We start from the raw sequence: 20,563 nt of genomic DNA, 5'->3' as shown, positions 1-20,563 counted from the left end.
GCATGATGCAAGATGGAGATTCAATAAAAGGAAAAGACGAAGCAAAACGGGGAACAATCGGACAAGCACATTTTATACGGAAGCACGGAAGGCACGTATATTACAGTAAAACAAAGGAACAAAAGCAATACACGTATACGTTTATGCAAAGAAAAATACAAGCAAAGAACCAATGCAGATCTACAACCGAATAAGGCAATTCACATGGCAACACTTAAAACAGTTCTACTTCTCAAGACTGGCGCCACCCACAGACATTTCCACAAAACCCCAAAATAAAAGGAAGTCGCGACTTCCCTGAGCGCGTCGTCCAGCCCTTGGCGACCGCAACTCCGAGTCCCTCCAGCGTGGTCCACTTGGCTCGTGCCTCGCGCCTGCATGTGTCGTCCGCCTGACAGCTCGGACGGGGTTTTGGGGGAATGGGCCGGGTTTTCGCCGCTATCTCGGTGCGGACGGGGGGGGGGGGAATGGCAAGCGCTCTGTCCCACTAGCGGGTTCTCGGGACTGCACCGGCTCCGATCGACCCTCCGACAGGAACAATCACCAGGGACCAGGTTCGACGACCTGCGCCAATTCGACAACCCTCACCCGACCACGACCAGACCCGAACGAATGAACAGAAACTCAACCTCTTCGTCCGAACGAACGAACCATAAGCAGGGACTCTCCAACAACTCTCGACAATTCTCATTCTGGGACAAGGGAACAGGGACTCTTCACGCCCACTCCTTTTGTAGGGTCGGGCTCCGCCCTTCGCTCCGCCCCGCACCCCGCCCCGTTCTTGGCTCCTCCTTCCTTCGAGACGCTTCCAGAAAATGCTTTGAAGGGGGGCGTTCCTCTCCCCCGGCCGCGTCACACCGCCAATCGGGAGAAGAGGCGCCACCCCTTCCCCCTTTCTCACCAAGCGCGGGGAAAAATGGCGGGAAACCCCCACAGGAGTTGTTTGTTTTCTTCTCCACGCGCCGTACGACGAGGGAAGGAAGATTCGGGCGGGAGATATTTGCGCGGACGTTTTGGGCGGGAGATATTTGGGCGGGAAATGCCCCTTCGCACCCTTGTCGCTGCTGCCACTCCGCTCCTTTCATCCGTCCCGCGGAGATCGTGACCGCACGGTGCTCGTTGAATGGCGAGTGGTGAAGATGGTGGTGGCGTAGTTGTGGAAGGTGGCGTCGTGGTGTGAATGGCGTGATTGTTGGCGTCGTGTAGTGATTGGTGTGATCGTTGAGTTGTTGGTTGTGGCGATGTTCGTTGTTGTTCTTGCACCAAAATAACGACAGCAAAAGAAAAGCGACTATCTCAAAGAGTCGCAGCCCGAATGAATCACACATATTCCTTCTAAACAACGGGTCTGGGCTAACTACACATGAACTTACTGATATATCTCACCTGAGGACCCTTTATGGTGTATTGCGAATTTCCACAGCCATAACAATATGTATGTGCATATATATATATATATATATATATATATATATATATATATATATATATATATATATATATATATATATATATATATATATATATATATATATGTTTTTTCGATTTGAATAGTCGATGTGAGTCGTGCTGCATTATAAGACATGAAAACCAATATCAAGCAGCAGGCCTGTGGAGATAACAAGCTTGTAAGTCTTATCCACACTTTCACGTCGTTGAGTCGACAGCAATCTCTTTTCATGATGAACTTCATCGTCATGAAAGCTGAACGGTTTAATTAAAGGACAACACGTTGTACTTAACAAACATATTGCATGTGTGTCTGTGAGTGTCACTGAGGATGTAAAATGAAGTAAAACTTGCAAAAAAAAAGGATATTTTCGAGCGGTTGTTGTTGTTGTTGTTGTTGTTGTTGTCTGTGTGCTCCTTCCGTGTAACTTGATATATAATTGTATTTATTCGAGAAATGTCATGATACAAGCAGAAAACCGTGGTAAAAATACCACGACAGAAAAGCCTTAGCACTTTCATAGAAAGAAGAGACCATCGGACAACTCCACCCCCCCAACGCCCCCACCCCCTCCCGGAGAAGCAAAGTTGGCCTTCTTAGTGATGTCTACGCTGACTGAGACTTGAAAATGGAAGAGTGGCTTGCACCATTGGATGAGGATCGACTCCATCCCCCACCCCCCCGACCCCATTTCGTGTGTGTGTGTGTGTGTGTGTGTGTGTGTGTGTGTGTGTGTGTGTGTGTGTGTGTGTGTGTGTGTGTGTGTGTGTGTGTATACACATACATACATATACTTTGTGTGCTTCTTCCATGTCCTTATGAAGGGGTCCTCCTTTGGTGGAATAATTGTTTCGTTTAAACTGCTGTGTGAAGAAACCGTGAGCATTTCTTCAAACTTACAAAGAGCCTTACAGAATGGGCAACTTTGCAATTAAACAAACCAATTTTTTGTTCCAAGTAAATTGATTATCAGCTTTTCAACGGTTCCATTTGTGTTATCCTATGACATCAGAAGCCCTTTAGAATGAAACTTATGGAGAAACTTGGCTCCTTTGATATTTTCGTTCCAGGACGAAAGGACATCGTTACATTGTAATGCCAGCAGTCAGTGCTGCGGCCAGTGGTACCTCTCAATTTAGTTGACAGGATTGAGGCCATGCATTCCCCATGCCATCAATTTACATCCGTTTGATTCGAGCTCAAACGAGTCTTGATCATCCATGTTAAAAATATTTTTTTCAATAAATGAATTAAAAAAAATTGTGTGTGTTCAATGTTGAGGCTCGTATGATAGCTAACACACAGAACGTACAATAAGTGGAGCAGGAAATAAGAGGGGCAGGAGAAGGAAGGACAAAACAGTGGGGAACAGAGACATTAGGAGATCTGTGCAAGGGAGAGGGATGGGCTGGGGAACACGGGGTATACAAGATGGACATTACAGGGACTTTCAGGTCCTTACACGACAGGGATCCGAGTTCCAAGCCAATTTGGGACCTGGTAAATTTTTGCCAAAATTGTCAAGCCGTTTCTGAACCGAGTTTTTCCAACCAAGTCCCAGCACTCCTTATTTTCCTTCTTCTTTTTTGTTCCTGTTTTCTCTCTCTCAAACTCCCTTTGTGTAGTCCCCAGTGAGAGTGGCTTTTAGCCCTAAGGGTGACCTCTATTAAAAAAAAAAAACAAAGCTAACAGGATACGGGGGTTTATCTAATTCAACAACAGTTCTCAAATGACAGGTCGTTTTTATGCTTCCGCTGACGAACTCGACTTTCTATGCTTTTGGGTTGCATTATGCTTTTGGGTTGACCGTATTTACTTTTCCAATTTTCTAATGTTCATGCTAATTTTCTCTCTTTTCTCTGCATCCGCTTAACCGATTGATGCAATTTTGACCATATGTGCGACTACTCATCTCCAATGTTTTAATAATGATTATGACGTCATAGGTCACGTGGTGTGGCAGCCATGTTGCAAAAAAGGAAAAACTTTCGACCTCCATCTGAAAACCACTCCTTTAAAAAATATTTAAACTTGGCACATATCAAGTACTCCACATGGGGAATAATATGTGGGCTTTTTGTTGTTGTTTTTTGTTGTTGTCATAGGTGGCTTCGTTATGACGTCATAATTGCATACATCGAAGGCTTTATCCGATCATTATGAAAATTAGTGTCATCTTGGGCTAAATTGTATGCGGGGGGGGGGGGGGGGAGGGATTGATGATCTCTGTTCACGTGGTTTGGCAGCCATTTTGTTTTGAATAAAAATCTTCTGAAACGGCTGAACAGATCGAAGAGAAACTTCATAGGTATGACTGCCTTTCCATGAGGAACAAAAACGTCCCCACCTATGATGTCATAGGTCACATGATTTGGCAGCCTTGTTGTATTTACCCAAAAACCTTTAAAAATTCCTTCTACAGATCGAAGGGAAACTTCACCCAGTTCCCCAACCAAGCCTTCGGGATACTAGGGTGTTCACGAATCATGAATAGGTCACATGGTCTGGAAGCCATATTGGATTGAACGGGAATCTAAAAAAGATTAATTCTCTTGATCCACGTCATCAATCGACGTGAAACATCAGCTATGATTGCATAGTCATGAGGAATGAATGTTTTAAATTTCAACCTGATGGGATGCATGGTCTGGCAGCTGGAATCATTTAATATTTTAATTTTTATTTAAATATAAGAATTTTGAATATGGGTTCAGGGATTGAAATCAAACTTGGTACAAGTATTGTAATGATTTAATTATGTGGGCGGAGGCATATTTGGCGTTGTCGTGAAGTTGAAGTCCTTCTAGCTTTGCACTATGTAGCTTGATTTATCTCATCTAACGGGTACCCAGCGTTGCTCGGTGATCTAATCCTGTTGGCATTTTGAAGAAAATAATTTTTTGTGGGGACCTAAAACACTTTCCTACACCCACGAAAGAATGTGGGTCAGGGATCATTTAATATTCGGATGCATGGTCTGGCAACATGAATGTGCTCCTGCCAAAGCTACAAAGGCTTAGGCACTATATTGTGATTTTAAAAAGAAATCCAACTTTGGGGGGGGGGGGTTGTTGCCTAAAACACTCCCTGGCACTCACTGATGAACCTCTGAAAGATTAATGAAGATCTTTTCAGCGATCTCTGAGAAGAATGGCCACACATGCACACACCTTTCTTATTTTCTAAAATAACAGCAGCCTTCTGCTATCAAGTGGTCCCCCCCCCCTTTATCCTGTGCATATTGGTTAATCTCATCTAACAGCAGCCCTACTTTATCATGTGTACTCTTCACACTGCACAGCTTGGTTTATCTCGTATAACAGCAGCCCTCCTTTCATTGCACAGCTTTCTCTTGTGGCAGTGGGCCAGCAGTCGTTTGGAAACCTTACGAAAGGAAGCTCAGCAGGGTGTTTCCTTTCCTGTGTGGCAGATCCATTTGTGCCTTGGAAACACCTCCTTTAGTTCATAATGATCTCATGGGAAGAGGAACTTTGATGCCGTGTTAGTGAGGCTTGGCGCAACCGTTGTGGTGGTTTAGCGTGACGTAACCGGCTTGGTGCGCTGGTGTGCTTTGTGCTGGGGGTTGCATTTATGTGCTCCTGGCAAATGTGCAAAGTGACTTTGACTGCACTGGAAATCGAGATGCATCATGTGAGGTTCATTTAATCTCGTCACTCAAGTTCATGAGATTACATTTAAAACACCTTCGACCATGATGGAATCTGTTTCAGACCTTTTCAGTAGTAACATCATCAATGCCCAAACTGCTAATATTGTTCTTTAATAGGGCTTGGAAGCTTCGTGGATTCTGATCACTTTGATTCTCCCTTTGATCAACTTTTTGCCGTCCTTTGTTTTTGTTTCATTCATTCATTCATTCATTCATTGCAGTTTTTACCTTTTTGCTGCTGCTATTCTGCATCCTTCAAATAAGACTTATTAAGGTCATCGTCATCATTCATTGGTCCAACCGATAACAGTTTCATTCCTGTCAAAGCAGTCTGGTGCCAATGATTACATGGCTGGCTTGCTGTTGCCTTCCCCTCAGTCGTCAGGGCAGGGATTTTGAAATGAGCCAGGTTTCCGGCACATAAAGGCCAATGTATGAAAGACACCAAGGGATGTTTAACGTCCTGCTGGCCCCTCTAACCCATGTATCAGTCAGGAATTGGTGTTTTTCTTGTCAAGTACACAGGTTTGTTCTTTTATTAGGGTTGACACATTGTCTAACTTGTCCATCCTGGTGGCCCACAGAATGATGAATGTTTGTTTTATTTTCAATTGTAAATGTAAACATGTCATCATTTCTTGGACACCTTCTGTGATCTCGCTTTTATTGTGTGTGCATAATTGCCTGAACTCGGCACAAGTTGCGTCACACTTATCTTGTTGTTTTCTTCTTTTTCTAGATGTCACCTTTGCAGCTTCATCTGCCGCTGTAGACCCGCCATTGGCGGTCTGTCACGACGGAGTCTCCAAGCAACTCACTGGTAAAACTATCCCTGGGAATGTCTTGACACCTTTTGAACCAAGTCCATAAAGAGATTAACCTTTGCAAGTTGAACTTGCAGCATCTGCTGCTGTTGGAGGCACTGCTTGTCCAGTATAAATACTAATGGGTATAAAGGAAGGAAGGAAAGGAAACCGATGCTGTGAATGCAATTACAGCAGGTGTATTACTATTGGTTCACGACCACGATATTCGTTATTACTGTCTGTCTGTCTGTCTGTCTGTCTGTCTGTCTGTCTGTCTGCCTGTCTGGTCGTCGATCCAGTTGAAAAAAAAATTTTTTTTTGAAATTTGTTCTACTCTTATCAGTTTTTCTGTCGATATGTTTGTCTGTCTGTCTGTCTGTCCCTCTGTTCGGTCCAGTGCTCCGTTAATACAATGGCGATTTTTGATGAAACTTGGTTGGTCGGTTCATACCATGACCTAGTTGTGTGCAAATGAGAACCGTTGCTATGGACACCACCGTTGCCTTGCAACGGGACTTTGAAATTTTTGAAAAATCATAAAAAAATTATTTTTTCAAAAATCGGGCCACGAGCGACTGTGGGCAGTACATTCAGCCATATTGTTAAAAATTTCCAGCCGGATCTTATGAAAACTGTCGGAAAAGATAGACTTTGAATGTACCCTGGTTGAAAACAATAAAAAAACGAAGTTCGTTACATCTCAGAGACTGAGTCAGATATACATGAAACTGGTATGGTAGGTTCATGGTATGTCCTCATTATGTGTGAGAAAGAACCGTTGCTCTGGACCCCTCCGTTGCCTAGCAACGGCCGAAAAACCTCTAAATGTGGATGTGTTTTAACGAAAAAACAATCTGCAGCATTAACCCTTGAAGCTGGAATCATGAATTTTCTTGTGCTTAATCCTCAGGTCATTCCCCCATTGAACGGGCCCATCGCGTCAGGTTCTATTGGGTAGGCGACTACCCATGTCTGCCTACCGGCTTGTCTGTCTGTCTGTCCCGATCATAGCTCCGTGGGTTTTGATCTGATCCTGATGAAATTTTGGTGGGAGGTTTATATCATGATCTAGTTGTGTTTTCCTGAAAATGGGCATGGTGCACCCATTATGGGCAGAGCCACGCCCAAAAAACGTGTTTTTAGGGGGTAGCCGATTTCGATTTGCATCTTCTCCTGGGGGTTTTGCCGAATATGACAGGGGGTTTGGTATTTGGTTAGCCCAATGGCACCTGCATAGCCCCATGGAGCTCGTTTTTTTATTTTTTATTTTCTCCATTTTCGTCCCAAGGTCAAGGTCACAAGGTCACGAACTTAGAAAATTGCGATTTTGACAAATTCTTCTCCGAGGGGTTTGTCGAATCTGGCAGGCGTTTCGGTATTTGGTTAGTCCAATGGCACCTGCATAGCCCCACAGAGCTCGTTTTTTATTTTATTTTATTTTTTTTCATTTTCTTCCCAAGGTCAAGGTCACGAACTTAGAAAATTGCGAATTGTGTTTTTAGAGAGTAGCCAAATTCAATTTGCATCTTCTCCGAGGGGTTTGTCGAATCTGGCAGGGGTTTCGGTATTTGGTCAGCCCAATGGCACCTGCATAGCCTCATGGAGCTCGATTATTTTTATTTATTTTTTTTTTTTTTCATTTTCGTCCTAAGGTCAAGGTCACAAACTTAGAAAATTGTGATTTTGACATAAAAATCCATCTTATCCGATGGGTTTGTCGAATCTGGCAGAGGTTTCGGTGTTTGGTTAGCCCAATGGCACCTGCATAGCCCCACGGAGCTCAATTTTTCATTTTCTTCCCAAGGTCAAGGTCACAAGGTCATGAACTTAGAAAATTTCGAATTTTGACATAAAAATCGGATGACCACCCAAACTTTGAGAGCTAGGATGACAATATTTTTTGCCATCCTGGATCCGGATCATCAAAATCATAATCTTGAGGACATTCCCCACCTAAAGTCTTGAAACCATTTTTCTCTATCTCGAACACCTTACCGTGGCATCCCCTTCAAGTTTGTTTTTACGCTGATTTCATCAAAGTATGGATAATCCGAGGAGTGTGAAATGCCATCTAGCCTATATGATGTTATATTGTTCCTGGAATGTTCCAGAGGAAGTTTTGCACCAAAGGTCATAATCCTTGACCTTTGACCTTTAAAGTTCACAAAGGTCAAATTTTCAAAGATTTTTGAATTGAACCAGGTTTTCGACCTTATTCGACGAACTAACTCCATTAAGCTATAGCACATATCCTGTTTCCTTATTTTAATGTCCACAACATTGTTTTGGGACCTTTAAAGGTTATGCAAAGGTCAAATTTTTAATGTTGTTGAACGAAACCGGGTTTTTGACATTTTGCAGCGAATAACCTGTCACTCGTATCACATCATGTTGATCATTTTTATAACTTGGTCAAACATTATCACATTGTCTCATCCTTGACTTCTGAAACGATCTACATCGTCAAATACCGCTCGTGAACCATCGTCGTCTTCAGACTTGTATTGGTGTTTATTTTGGTTTGATCTCGTCATGACAGCACAGGTTGATCTAGAAAAATAGCTTTGATGTATTTTCAAAAGTAGTACAGCACTCGCTGGAGTACATACTTTCACCAGGCGAAACTATTTACGTTTTTGTGTCCCGATGATGGGCCGGATCTGCATCTGGACCTCAACCAAAATGATGTAATCAGCTCGTTTTTGTCACCTATCAAACTCGTCCACCAACTTTTGTCATCATCCCGTCCACACCTTTTTGAAATGTCTTGCTGTGTATCAGTTTTGGCCAGATTTCTCAATGGTGAAGAATCACTTTAAAAATTCCTGGATCCGGATCTTCATCAAAATCTAATTAATTTGTCCTCGTCATACACCCAACCTGTCCACCACATTTCATCCGAATCCATCCATAACTTTTTGAGATATCCTGCTCACAGACAGACAGACAGACAGACAGACAGACAGACAGACAGACAGACAGGGATGAAAACATAACTTCCTTTGGTGGTAAAGGTAAAAAATGAAAGCATGAGGATTTTTTTTGGCAGAAGTGTTTTCTGTGGCTATGTTTGATAAATTGAGTGTACTGAATTCAAGAATAGTTGTAACCAGGCTGAATTTTTAGTTTTTTGGTCACTTTTACCTTAGAATAACAAGATTGCCACCAAAAGACAAAATTTCAGTTTTAATTGTGCATGTTATCATCTTTTTATTTTAACACCGGGCGTAGTGGCGTGCGCCTGTAATCCGGCGACTCGGAGGCTTGGGTTGGAGGATCGCTTGAGGATGGGAGCTCTGTGCTGGGCCGCGCTATGAGAGGGTGTAGGACAGCCCGGAATCATGGCGAAACCCAATCCTTATCCCTGTGTCGTAAGAGCCGACCAGGGTTGCGTCAGGAAGGGCATCCGGCATAAAACCTCTGCCAAATCAGTCTGCGGATCATAACGGATGATCCGCTGTGGCGACCCCTAACGGGAGCAGCTGAAAGACTTTTTGTTTTATTTTATTTTCTTCCACAAATTTGCTGTTTTAATAGTCTTTCAAATCAAACGAGGACCCCAGTGCACTTGTAATTGAAAAATAAATAAAATTTGCATGAATTACCAAGGGTCATTTAGTACAAACTTGCAGTATTAATATAGCTTGTCATATCATGCCCCCCTCCCCCCCCATATTTTTCTGGATATTTCCTGTCAAACAGCATGATGATGCTGCTGCTTGGTTGTGCCTGAAATCCATGGAACAGCTTTGGCCTGTTTATGTAAGGATGGACAATATGAACTGTCTTTTCCAAGCAAGTGGAGATGTAATGCTTTGACACATCTGAGAAAGCTAAGGAGTCTGCTCAGAATGCATGAGCCACTGATCTGGCTTTCATAATGCAACGTCATTAGTCCATGATAACTGCTGGATGGACAGTATTCGATCAAAAACTAACCAACAATTGGATACATGCCAATTCCTCAAGCACTGGCCCATGAAATTGATACCTTAAAACTCCACAGAATCAGAATTTTTTTTTTGGGATGTGATTATCTTGATTTTTTTTTTAAAGAAGTAAACAAAGAACTGAACATGTTTTTTTAATTCTAATAATTTTTGAAGGTGTTACAATTAAAACAAATTGTCGGGTACCGCCCATGAAGATTCCAGATAAACTGCCATGATGTAATTGAAGGAAAGATTGGTTGAACGCAATGGATAATGGCTGCACAACTCGCTTCAGACTCATCAGAAAGTGAATTTGATTAAGAGTTTTCTGATCAATATTTCTCAGATTACTATGATAGTCAAAATCATTATGAAGAAGGTGCTCTCAGCCAACACGTGTATGAACCTGAGGTTGAGATGACGACATGGGAGGGGTCTGGCCGATCAAGTTTTATTTTATTTTATTTTATTTTATTTGGGGGGGGGTGGTGGGGTTGGAAATCGAGCTTAAAAAGGCACCAAATAATATTGAAATCTTTCTTTCAAGAAAAGAACAATGATTAAGTGTTAAGTGAAGCCATATCTATTCATTAAAACAAACATGACTGATTCTGTTGTCCTTTAAATACAATCGTAAAGAGATGTATACTGATGTGACGTCTTTTAACATTCTGCCAACAAGCTGATGCAGGACTGCATCATGACACCGAGACTCTCACAATGTTTCTGAAGAGCCCAGGATTTCAAGAGTTCTTCCGTGCGTTTACAAAGCAGAGAGAATAATGTAAACTTCAATTTCTGGTGTAACTACAGTGAGATGGTCTCGATCTTTCTCGTGCTTGTGCGTGCCCAACGTGATGGACTTGGGGATCTTTATCTACACAGTTTCAGCTGCATGCTACCTTATTTCCATTGGTATGATTGTTACAACTATGGCAGATGGGGCCTTATCTATCTGGCAGAGATTAAGCAACTCCCAGAAGAAGTGTTGCATGAGTTCCAGCAGGAGAACTTTGTTGTCAAACGATCATCCCAGAAGTTCAACCGTGTTGACTCTGATCATATCCAGGAAAAAGGGGAGGTGGTATAGTGTGATAACAAAGATGACCTATGCACTCAGCAGGTGGGTTTTTGCTACAATTTCCGGTCAAACCTTTGTGCAGACACCCATGCAATGTTCGAGGTGTGCCCTTAAGACAGCCATACACATAATGAAGCTCAGCTAAGGAAGCAGAAACGTGACCAAGAAGTTGAGGATTCACTGTTCTTTCTGAGCCTGGCGTTGGCTAAGCAGTTAGGGTGGTGGCTTGGGATCCTCGGGTCCTGAGTTCGAGCCCCGTTGACTGCTGAATTAACTACAGGGGGTTGACTCAGCCTGTCATTCTTCCGAGGTTGGCAAAATGAGCACGTGTGTACTGGTAATATGGGCCGTTATGCCGTGCATCAGCGGCATAACCATGCCCCTAACCAAATGATGCAACCAAGCAGCCAAAAAGGCTGTACACGAAGACAACTGTTCTTTCTCTCCCGTGCAGCAGTTTAATGTCTTCACACCTGAGGTTCAACCCACTTTTCCTTTCAACATTGCTTCCAAGGATCTAGCCATTGATACAATTAAGGACACCCTTCTGAATGCCAAAGAACCTTGGAAACACTCTTGAAACATTCGCTGAAGAAAGACTGAGTTAAAAAATGGAGAATCACCAGTGGTTCCATTCCATGCTACAACACCAAGGAAGAATTCTCTCACTTTTGAAAGTTTGTACAAAGTGGTGAGCGACAGTACAGATAAGGGCAAAAGAACAGTCTTCAAAGCCGACATAAGTGTCCTATACGATGCCTGATCATTGTCGATGAAGCTGGCCGCAGGGTTGACCTCCAGCATGTGTTGAATATCACAAGCAGAGATTAATGGGTCATTGAGAGCTGACACTAAATCTGTGACATTGATCACCTTTAAACCATTGAACATCTCTGCTCACATGAAACAGGTTTGCCATCCTGTCTGGTAATAGATGGACGTGCACTCATTGCCCTTGGCAAGCCCATTGGAGCAAATACATTTGGTGACTTGCATATATCTTCACATCAGTGCTATGTGTGAGGCCATCATACAGAAGAATACATGTTGTTTTTGACATATCAGGAAGTATCCATCAAGACTGGTACTGGAAAGTGATGCACCAAGAGCACTTGGCCGATTCGGCATATAATTGAAGAGTGTGAAGTCCCTCTTCTTTTTAGCTCCCGAAACTTCCTAGTTTATCCCGAGAACAAGGCTGACCTGGCAAGGTTACTATCAGAACAGCGAATAGCAAAGGCGCTACCTGACAGGGAGATCGTTGTCGCAGGGGTATTTGCTGATGAACGGGAAGTGCAGTCATCACAGATATCCACTCATCTATCAGATCGCACTGCGACGCACGAAGAGGGTGATACACGGCTTGTGCTGCATTATATCAACAAGAACTTCAGCAATGTTGTCTGCAAAATATATTGATGTGCTTCCACTGTTAGTGTCACATCATCATTTCTCATGCCAGAATATATGGATGAAATCAGGCACAGCAAAGGAACCAAAGTATATCCCCGTGAAGGACGTCTGACCAGCTGCCTCCTGGGGTAGCAACATCACTCCTGCCTTTCTCTGACTGACAGGATCAGACACCACATGTTTCATATGCGATCACACGAAACAATCTGCCTGGAAGGTGTTCATCAAAGACCATATCCTTCTTGCTGGCTTTGGCGATGGGTACCTGACGGAAGAGAAGATTGAAACAGCAGAGAAATGTGTGTGTAGATTGTACAATTGGACCATATTGATTTGAGACGTGGCTTGCTGCACCATGTTCGCCAAAGCAGTCAAACAGAGGCCATACCACTGACCAGCAATGCTTTGCGTTTTCACATAATTATGAGTGCATTACCAAACCATGATCTGAGGGCAAGCTCATCATCCAGATCCAGATCTGCCTACACCAGAGAGGATGGGATGGGAGTGATAGGGGGAGAACTTACAAGTCCACAACCCATCATAATGACTGTTGCAATTCCTGAAGCCTGTCAGGAAGTCATCTGCTGTTTGTCATGATGGTTGCAGAAATCTCCACTGCAGACGTCGGAAAGCCGAACTGTTCTGCACTACAGTCTGGAAGCGGCAGATCTAGCAATGTGAGTGCCTCGGCTTGTGCTAATCCAAAATAATTGTGTTTGTCTGAACACTGATGTAGCTGTTGTGTGGTCTCTGTATTTAACTATGCATCACATCCAGATTTGTTTGCTGGAGAACTCACTGTCACTTGGACATGTAACTGTAAATTGTAAATAAACCATGCTATGCGAAGCGATTCATAAATTTCAATATATGGTCAGTACAGTAGTTTATAAAGTGACAAAAACAAAAATGAATTGCCTTGTGTTGCCCCATACATTTGCATCTGGGTGTTAAAACATGAGCAACCTTTGTTGCCTGCAGCCAAAGTGTCTGCCAAAACTACGTTTTTGCCGTGTTTGAATTTTGCTTCTTATGAAGTTGATAATGCAAACAAAAGTTTGGAAACAAGCAAATTAGTAATTAGTATGTCCAAATTACTGAGATTATGGCTGTCACAAACTTCTACCAAAAAATTCCTCTTGCTCTTTTTCCGTATGACTTCTCCAAAAATTTGGCCAGTTTAAAATAGTGCCACACCGGCCTTGCAGCATCTGAATATCCAGGTGCAAAATGTATCGTCTGATGAAAAGCAAATGTGGATGGAGAAAGTGCTGCAGGAAATTAAATAAAAAGTGTTTCAGGAGTGGGGGTGGGGAGTTTTTTTTGTTTTTTGTTCATTACCAGTTCACACCACCACTGAAGGTGGAAGGTGGTTATGTTTTCACCCCATCTGTTTGTTTGCTTGTCTGTCATCTGTCTGTGTGCAGAATATCTCAAAAAGTTGTCGACGGATCTGGATGAAATTTGGTGGCTGGATTGGGTGTGTGACGAGGACAAACTGATTAAATTTTTCTGAAGATCTGGATACGAGAGTTATTTAATTTTGAATAATTCTTGACCATTGAGAGCTGGGGCCAAAAAAAATATAAAAAGCATGATTTTTCAAAAATGTCATGGGCCAGATATGTTCTCGTGGATCAGGCATTGTGTGGCAGAGGTATGCGCTCTACCGAGCGTCCTTCTCGTTTGTACGTTTTTTTTTTTCTTCATGGATAAAAAAGTCAAGATTTTATAATGTGGGCTAACAGGTCAATGATATGGCATGTACATGCAGGGGAAGGTGAGGGTGAAAATGTGATTGGGGGAACATGATTTATATGTTTGGTAGAGATTTCAAATTGACAGGATAGCCCAAAGGTGGCGTATTCATCTTCGAGCTATAAAGTCAGTTTAATTTCCGAACCTACTATATAAAATGTCATCCTGGTGCTTCACGTTTGTCGTTCTTTTGAGTTTATGCTGAGTTGGCTGTCCTTTGTCCGAGAGGGGTTGCACCTCCTTTCACCGAGCGTAAAGCTATCGTTCCTTTATGGATGTTTATCTCGCTCTTCCTTTCCAAAAAAGCTGGTCTTTGCATGTCAGTATCCTGGTCAAAAAGGTAAATTCCTACCCTGATTTGGAGGCAAAGTGTAGTAAATTGATATCCTGGAGTTTTGAAATGTGGAAACAGATCTTGTGTCGTGAAGAGTCCAATTGCGTGTTGTTAAAGTGTGATGGCAGGGGCTGAAAGATGTGTAGGAATCCCTTTTGCAAGTTCAACAACAACAACGAGCATGAATGGATAAAGGATTAGAGGATGCATTATGTGAGTGATTCCTGAAAAACATACCCCAACCCCTCAAACACTGCGATTGGATCTTCTTCTTCTTCTCCTCCTCCTCTTCCCTTTGTAAGGGGTGAGATCCGATGGCACCATGCTTCCCCCTGCCTTGACCCCAATACTCCTCCACTCCCATCTGTCCTCAGCCAACTCTCTCCACTCTCCAACCACCCCTACCTTACGGATATCCCTCCTCACACAATCCTCCCATCTCAACTGCGGTCCACCTCTTTTCCTCCGATCTTGTTCCCACAACCTATCTGCTCCTTTTGTCATTCTCTTTCCCCATCTGTACCAAGTGTCCAGCCCATCTCAGCTAGAATTTCCCCAATCTCCCCATCAAATTCATTTGCACACCGATCTCCTCCCTCAATTCATCCATCCTTCTATCCACCCTCTTCACTCCCTCAATCCCCCTGACCCAGTTGTTCTCGCAAACCTGCAGCCTCTGTTGTTGTCTCTGTAAGTACCACTGTCTTTAGACCATAAAGGTAGGCCGGCGTAACACATGACATCAACACCTTCCCTTTCAATTTTCTTGGTATCTTTGTCTACCATGACTCCCTCCACCCTCCGACACTCATTCACACCCACCTGAATCGTCCTCCTTACTTCTGCCTCAGATTTACCATCCCCAGTCACTGTTCCTCCCAGATACTCAAATCTATTTCCCTGCCTGATCTCCTTCCCCTCTAACCTGATATTCATTTATTTTCTCTGCTGCCTGACCACATCACCTCAGTCTTTTCTGTACACATCTTTAGCCCATGCTTCCAAAATTCCTCCTTCCACCCCCCAGTACTTCCTGCATCTCCCGCCCATTCTCCACCACAACAGCCAGATCATCTACATACAGCATCCTCCCTCATACTACCCCTCAAGCTCACCTTAAGGCCCTGTCACACCTTAACGATTTAGCCAGCGTTTGCCGACGTATGAAAAATTTGTCTAAAACGCTGGCACACGTCGAATACGTATGGGTAAGTTTTGTATACGTTAAGAGCACGCTGGCATACGTCGTAGTATGCCGAGCTGTTAGACAAATTTTCCATGCTTTAAATTTTTCGATGTATGCCAGCGTATGACTCTCACGTTCCGCATACGCTGCCCATAAGTTGGCGGCACGTTACGCGATCGTTGACACATGTCAACACACGTTACTTGTAAGTTACTCATAAGTCGAAACACGTCGAGGTAATGTTTAGCATACCCGAAACTTATTTCTAACCTATGAGTAACGTGTTGTAGGCACGTTGCGCGATCGTTGACACACGTCGACACGCGTTACTTGTAAGTTACTCATAAGTCGAAACACGTCGAGGTAATGGTTAACGTCAGTGTTCCAGACTCCCTGTTTTTTTTTCTTTTCTTCGGTATGACGGTGATGTTGACACTTCGATTTCTAGTGCGGTGATAATATAATAATATGGAATAGGCAAAGCCGAGAAGCGAACGTAGAATTCTTCTTACATTCGCTTCTTAAATATATCAAATTAAACCGTCTTTTTACTATGAAAAAAATAAATATTACCTTCACAACAACAACTACACTGCCTGGAACAGGATCTCATCTGCAAAAATAAATATTACCTCAACATTACCTTCACAACAACAACTGCACAGCCTAGAACAGGATCTCATCTAAAAAAAAAAAATATATATATATATATATATTACCTCAACATTATACCTCGACATTACCTTCACAACAACTCCACAGTGAACGTAGTATTCTTCTTACATTCGCTTCTGACTTAACCTAAAACTTGTTCACAACTGTATATGCAATTTCCGGGTACTTCGGCCTGGGTTCGGAATCAGCGATCAAATAACGTAAATCACGATTAAAAATTATTTCTTGATGATGCGGGAGATATCTTTATTAAGATCAGTGGAGGAAATATACACCATGTCTGATATTATTTGGGTCTTTCATGTCTCCGATGATGCCTTTATCTCCCGGCATGCATCATTCCCCATGACAAAAACCGGAAGCAAAAAAAAAACGGAAGCAAAAGGGTCATAGCCAACCACACGGATTCACAATTGCCAGGGTATTGTGTTGTTTTTGTTGTTTCCTAATCTCTCATGTGCACGCGTTAAGTAATATTCACAAGATAGAAATAAAACCCAATCGTGTTTATACACCGCACAGCGTTTAACAACAACCGGAAGCAAAAAGTCATAGCTAACGACACGGATTCCAAATAGTCAGGGGTATTGTGTTGTTGTTGTTGTTTCCTATTCTCTCATGTGCATGCGTTAAGTATGAAGCTCACTGCGTTCGCTATAATTAATAGGCTGCCGCTCAATGATTTAAATCATAACCGCACTAGAAATCGAAGTGTCAACATCACCGTCATACCGAAGAAGAAAAAAAAAAAACCAGGGAGTCTGGAACACTGATGCTAACCATTACCTCGACGTGTTTCGACTTATGAGTAACTTACAAGTAACGTGTGTCGACGTGTGTCAACGATCGCGTAACGTGCCTACAACTTATGGCCAGCGTATGCGCAACGTATGTCATACGCTGGATACGTCGAAAAATTTTTAACATGCTGAAAATTTGTCGATGTACTTGGCATAATACGACATATGCCAGTGTGCTCTTAACGTATACAAAACTTACCCATAACGTATTCGACGTGTGCCAGCGTATTCGGCAAATTTTTCATACGTCTCCATGCGCTGGCTAAAACGTCAAGGTGTGACAGCGGCTTGACACTTCGATGTCAAGTGCGGTTATGATTTTAATCGTCGAGCCGCAGCCTATTAATAGCCTACGCCACGTGATCGTCGGCGATATGCTGCATAAGTTAGACTATCGTTGGGCATAGGTTGTGAACGCCGACAACACGGTCAGCATTCGATGATATAAGCTATCTATATGTTATCGAAACGTTCTGTGTACGTTAGTAATACGTTATGCATACGTCCAACTCGTTATGAATACGTCCAAAACTGGAAAAAAAAAAACCTCAACAGTTCAGCGTACGCCAGCGTTTTACATACATTTTGATACCTTGCCATACGCTGGCTAAAACGTCAAGGTGTGACAGGGCCTTTACTGCTTACCAACTCCATCACCATGATAAATATGATTGGGCTGAGAGCGCTTCCTTGCCTCAAACCAATCATCATGCTGAACTGCTCTGTCCTCAGACATCCCAGGACCAACCAAGACTCTTCCCTTCCTTCCCCTGAACATCCCGTTCCACTAACCGAACTTCTGCTTTTGGCACTCCCATCCATCTCTTTTTTTTTTTTTTTTTTTTTTTTTTGTATACCTTGGTCGAGGCTCGTATGAGAGCTAACACACAACTCACAGCAAGGAGGCATGAGACAAGAGGGGCGGGAGTGGAAGGGACAAAAGATTGGGGAACAGACACAGGTGAACTGTGGAAGGGAGAGGGATGGGGATGGGACGGGGAACATGGCGAGGGGAAGATGGACATTAAAGGGACTTTCAGGAAGGAAAGCAGGAGAATTGAAGGAAGTGGGCTTGGGTGGATTATCGGGGGTAGAAAAGATCGAGGATTTGGATGGGGGAAGATAAGAGGTGGTGGTGAACAGCTGTTTTGAAAGCCTGGAGGGAAGAATGGGAAAGAATAGAGTGAGGAAGTTTATTCCAAAGGCAGGAAAAAGAGGAATGAAAGAGTGAAGATGAGCAGTGATTCGTGATTTTGGTAGTTTTACCAGAAGGGGGTTGTTGGCGGACCTTGAGCGCCCTGTGGAAATGTGGTTGGGACAAATCACAGAGAGAGCAGGGGGGCAAGGCTGGAGAGGAGTCGGTAGAAGACAGAAAGACCACCGACCAACCTGCGGTGATTGAGTGAGAGGCCCAAAGACTCAGCTTCATTGCGGGAGATGCCAATGATCTTAAAAGCCCTGGTTTCGACAGCGTGAAGTCGAGAAAGGTGGGAGGCAGGAGCACCAGCCCAGAGGGGAGAGCAGTACTCCATCAGGCTACGGACAAAAGCTTTGTAAGTGGTCAGGAGCTCAAGAGGGCCGAGGAAGGACTTTGCACGACGGAGGATTCCCAGTCGGCGACTGGCTTTTGAGGCAAGGTTGGAAATGTGACTTTCCCAGGAAAGGTCATGGCAGATAGTGAGACCCAGAAGCTTGAAAGAAAAGACTTCTTCCAGAGGATTGTTGAGAAAGTGGATGGGGGTTTTGTAAACGGTCCTTTCGAAGAGACATAGTGAGAGTGTGAGATTTGTCTGGATTGAAAGACATGTTCCACGTGTTGGACCAGTTTGTGATTTTATCCAGATCTGCAGTGAGCGAAGAAGCTGCTGCTTGCCGGTCTGAGGGATGACAGATGGTACGGCAGAGGGTGGAGTCATCGGCAAAGAGAAATAGAGGATTTTCCAGAGAGTCCGAGAGATCATTGATGAAAACCAGAAAAAGAACAGGGCCCAGAACGCTACCTTGAGGAACTCCAGCCTGCACAGGAAGAGGGGATGAAAGAACTCCATTTAGGGCCACACGTTGACTGCGACAGGAGAGGAAGTCTGCGAGCCATGAGTGGAGATGGCCTTGAATACCATGGGAAGAGAGTTTGGTGAGTAGGGCAGGGTGCCAGACTGTGTCAAAAGCACGTGATATGTCCAGGGATACGGCACGGATTTCCTGTCTGGCATTGAGGACCTCCATCCATTGATGGGAGAGCAGTAGCAGCATATCCAGGGTAGAGTGACCTGGTCTGAAACCAAATTGATGATTGGAAATCAAGCCATTGGAGAAGAGGAAGGATTTCATGTCTGAAGCGATGATGGATTCCATAACCTTGCTGATGATTGGGAGAAGGCTGATTGGTCTATAGTTACAGGGATCTGTTTTTGCACCTTTTTTATGCAGGGCAGTGATGTTAGCAGATTTCCAAGCAGATGGCAGATGACCTTGGGAAAATGAGAGGGTGAATAGAACAGAGAGAGGGTGAGCAAGAGCAGAAGAGCAGGCTTTGAGGACACGTGGGCTGATGCCGTCTGGACCGGTTGCAGAATCTGACTCAAGGTTTGAAAGCAAGCTCTCCACCTTGTCAGGAGAAAAGGATACAGAGTCCAGGGACAGTTGGGTGCGACTGGGTAAAGTGGGTAGAGATAGTGATGGGTTTGGGACACAAGATTTAGCTGCAAACACCGAGTTTAGACATTCAGCTTTATCACGTGTGGAATCAGCAGTGCGGCCATTTGAGGTAAGGGAGGGGATGGAGGGGGAACATACACCAGAAACAGATTTGATTAAACGCCACCAGGATTTTGAGGAGTGAGAGAGGTTTGAGAGTTCAGACTTGAGATGAGAAAGATGTTGTTTTCTGGCTCTCCTGAGGGTAGCTACACACTTGTTCCGAGCTTTGTGGAAAGAACTGAGATTGCCCTCAGTTGGGTTTGCTTTCCATGAGGCAAAGGCAAGTTGTTTCAGGACAACTGCCTCGCCACAAGCTTCAGTAAACCAAGGGCGGGAGGAAGGGTAAGACAACTGAACACGAGAGGGGATAAATCTGTGCATGAGGGAGAGCAAGTTTCTTTGAAAGAATTCCCAGGATGAGTTGATGTTTGAGAAAGTAGTGATAGGAGACCAGTCTGTAAGTTTGATGGCTGCTCGGAGACCCTGCCAGTCGGCTTGAGTGAAATGCCAGACTCGACGGCGGTGAGGTGGTTCTCTGATAACAGCCAGAGAGATGTCCACTTTAACAAGGACGTGGTCAGAAGAACCAATTGGAGCGAAGGAAGAGCAGCAGATATTGTCAGGGAAATTTGTCAAAATCAGATCCAGAAGAGATGGAGTACCATTGGTTGAGATCCGGGTCGGGAAGTTGACCGATTGAGTCAGTCCCAATGAGTCACAGAAAGCTTTTGCTGATGTCCCATGGCAGGTGAGAG

General features: G+C 43.7%; 1 protein-coding gene across 3 annotated transcripts in view; it reads left to right on the top strand.

The window, feature by feature from the left end:
• LOC147030318 (cyclic AMP-responsive element-binding protein 1-like) overlaps window positions 1–20,563 on the top strand; it is an 80,668-nt gene that overhangs the window by 18,705 nt on the left and 41,400 nt on the right. For all 3 annotated transcript variants that reach the window (XM_085874241.1, XM_085874242.1, XM_085874240.1), the window contains exon 2: window positions 5,860–5,940. The gene's annotated coding sequence lies outside the window, so the exon portion shown is untranslated. The remainder of the gene's footprint in view (window positions 1–5,859; window positions 5,941–20,563) is intronic.

Source organism: Eptatretus burgeri, chromosome 3, assembly GCF_056783735.1.
Source record: "Eptatretus burgeri isolate ZD-2024b chromosome 3, Ebu_testis_v1, whole genome shotgun sequence".
Taxonomy (NCBI): domain Eukaryota; kingdom Metazoa; phylum Chordata; class Myxini; order Myxiniformes; family Myxinidae; genus Eptatretus; species Eptatretus burgeri.
Note: the sequence above shows the minus strand (reverse complement) of the source record. Positions and strands in the feature narration are given on the sequence as shown.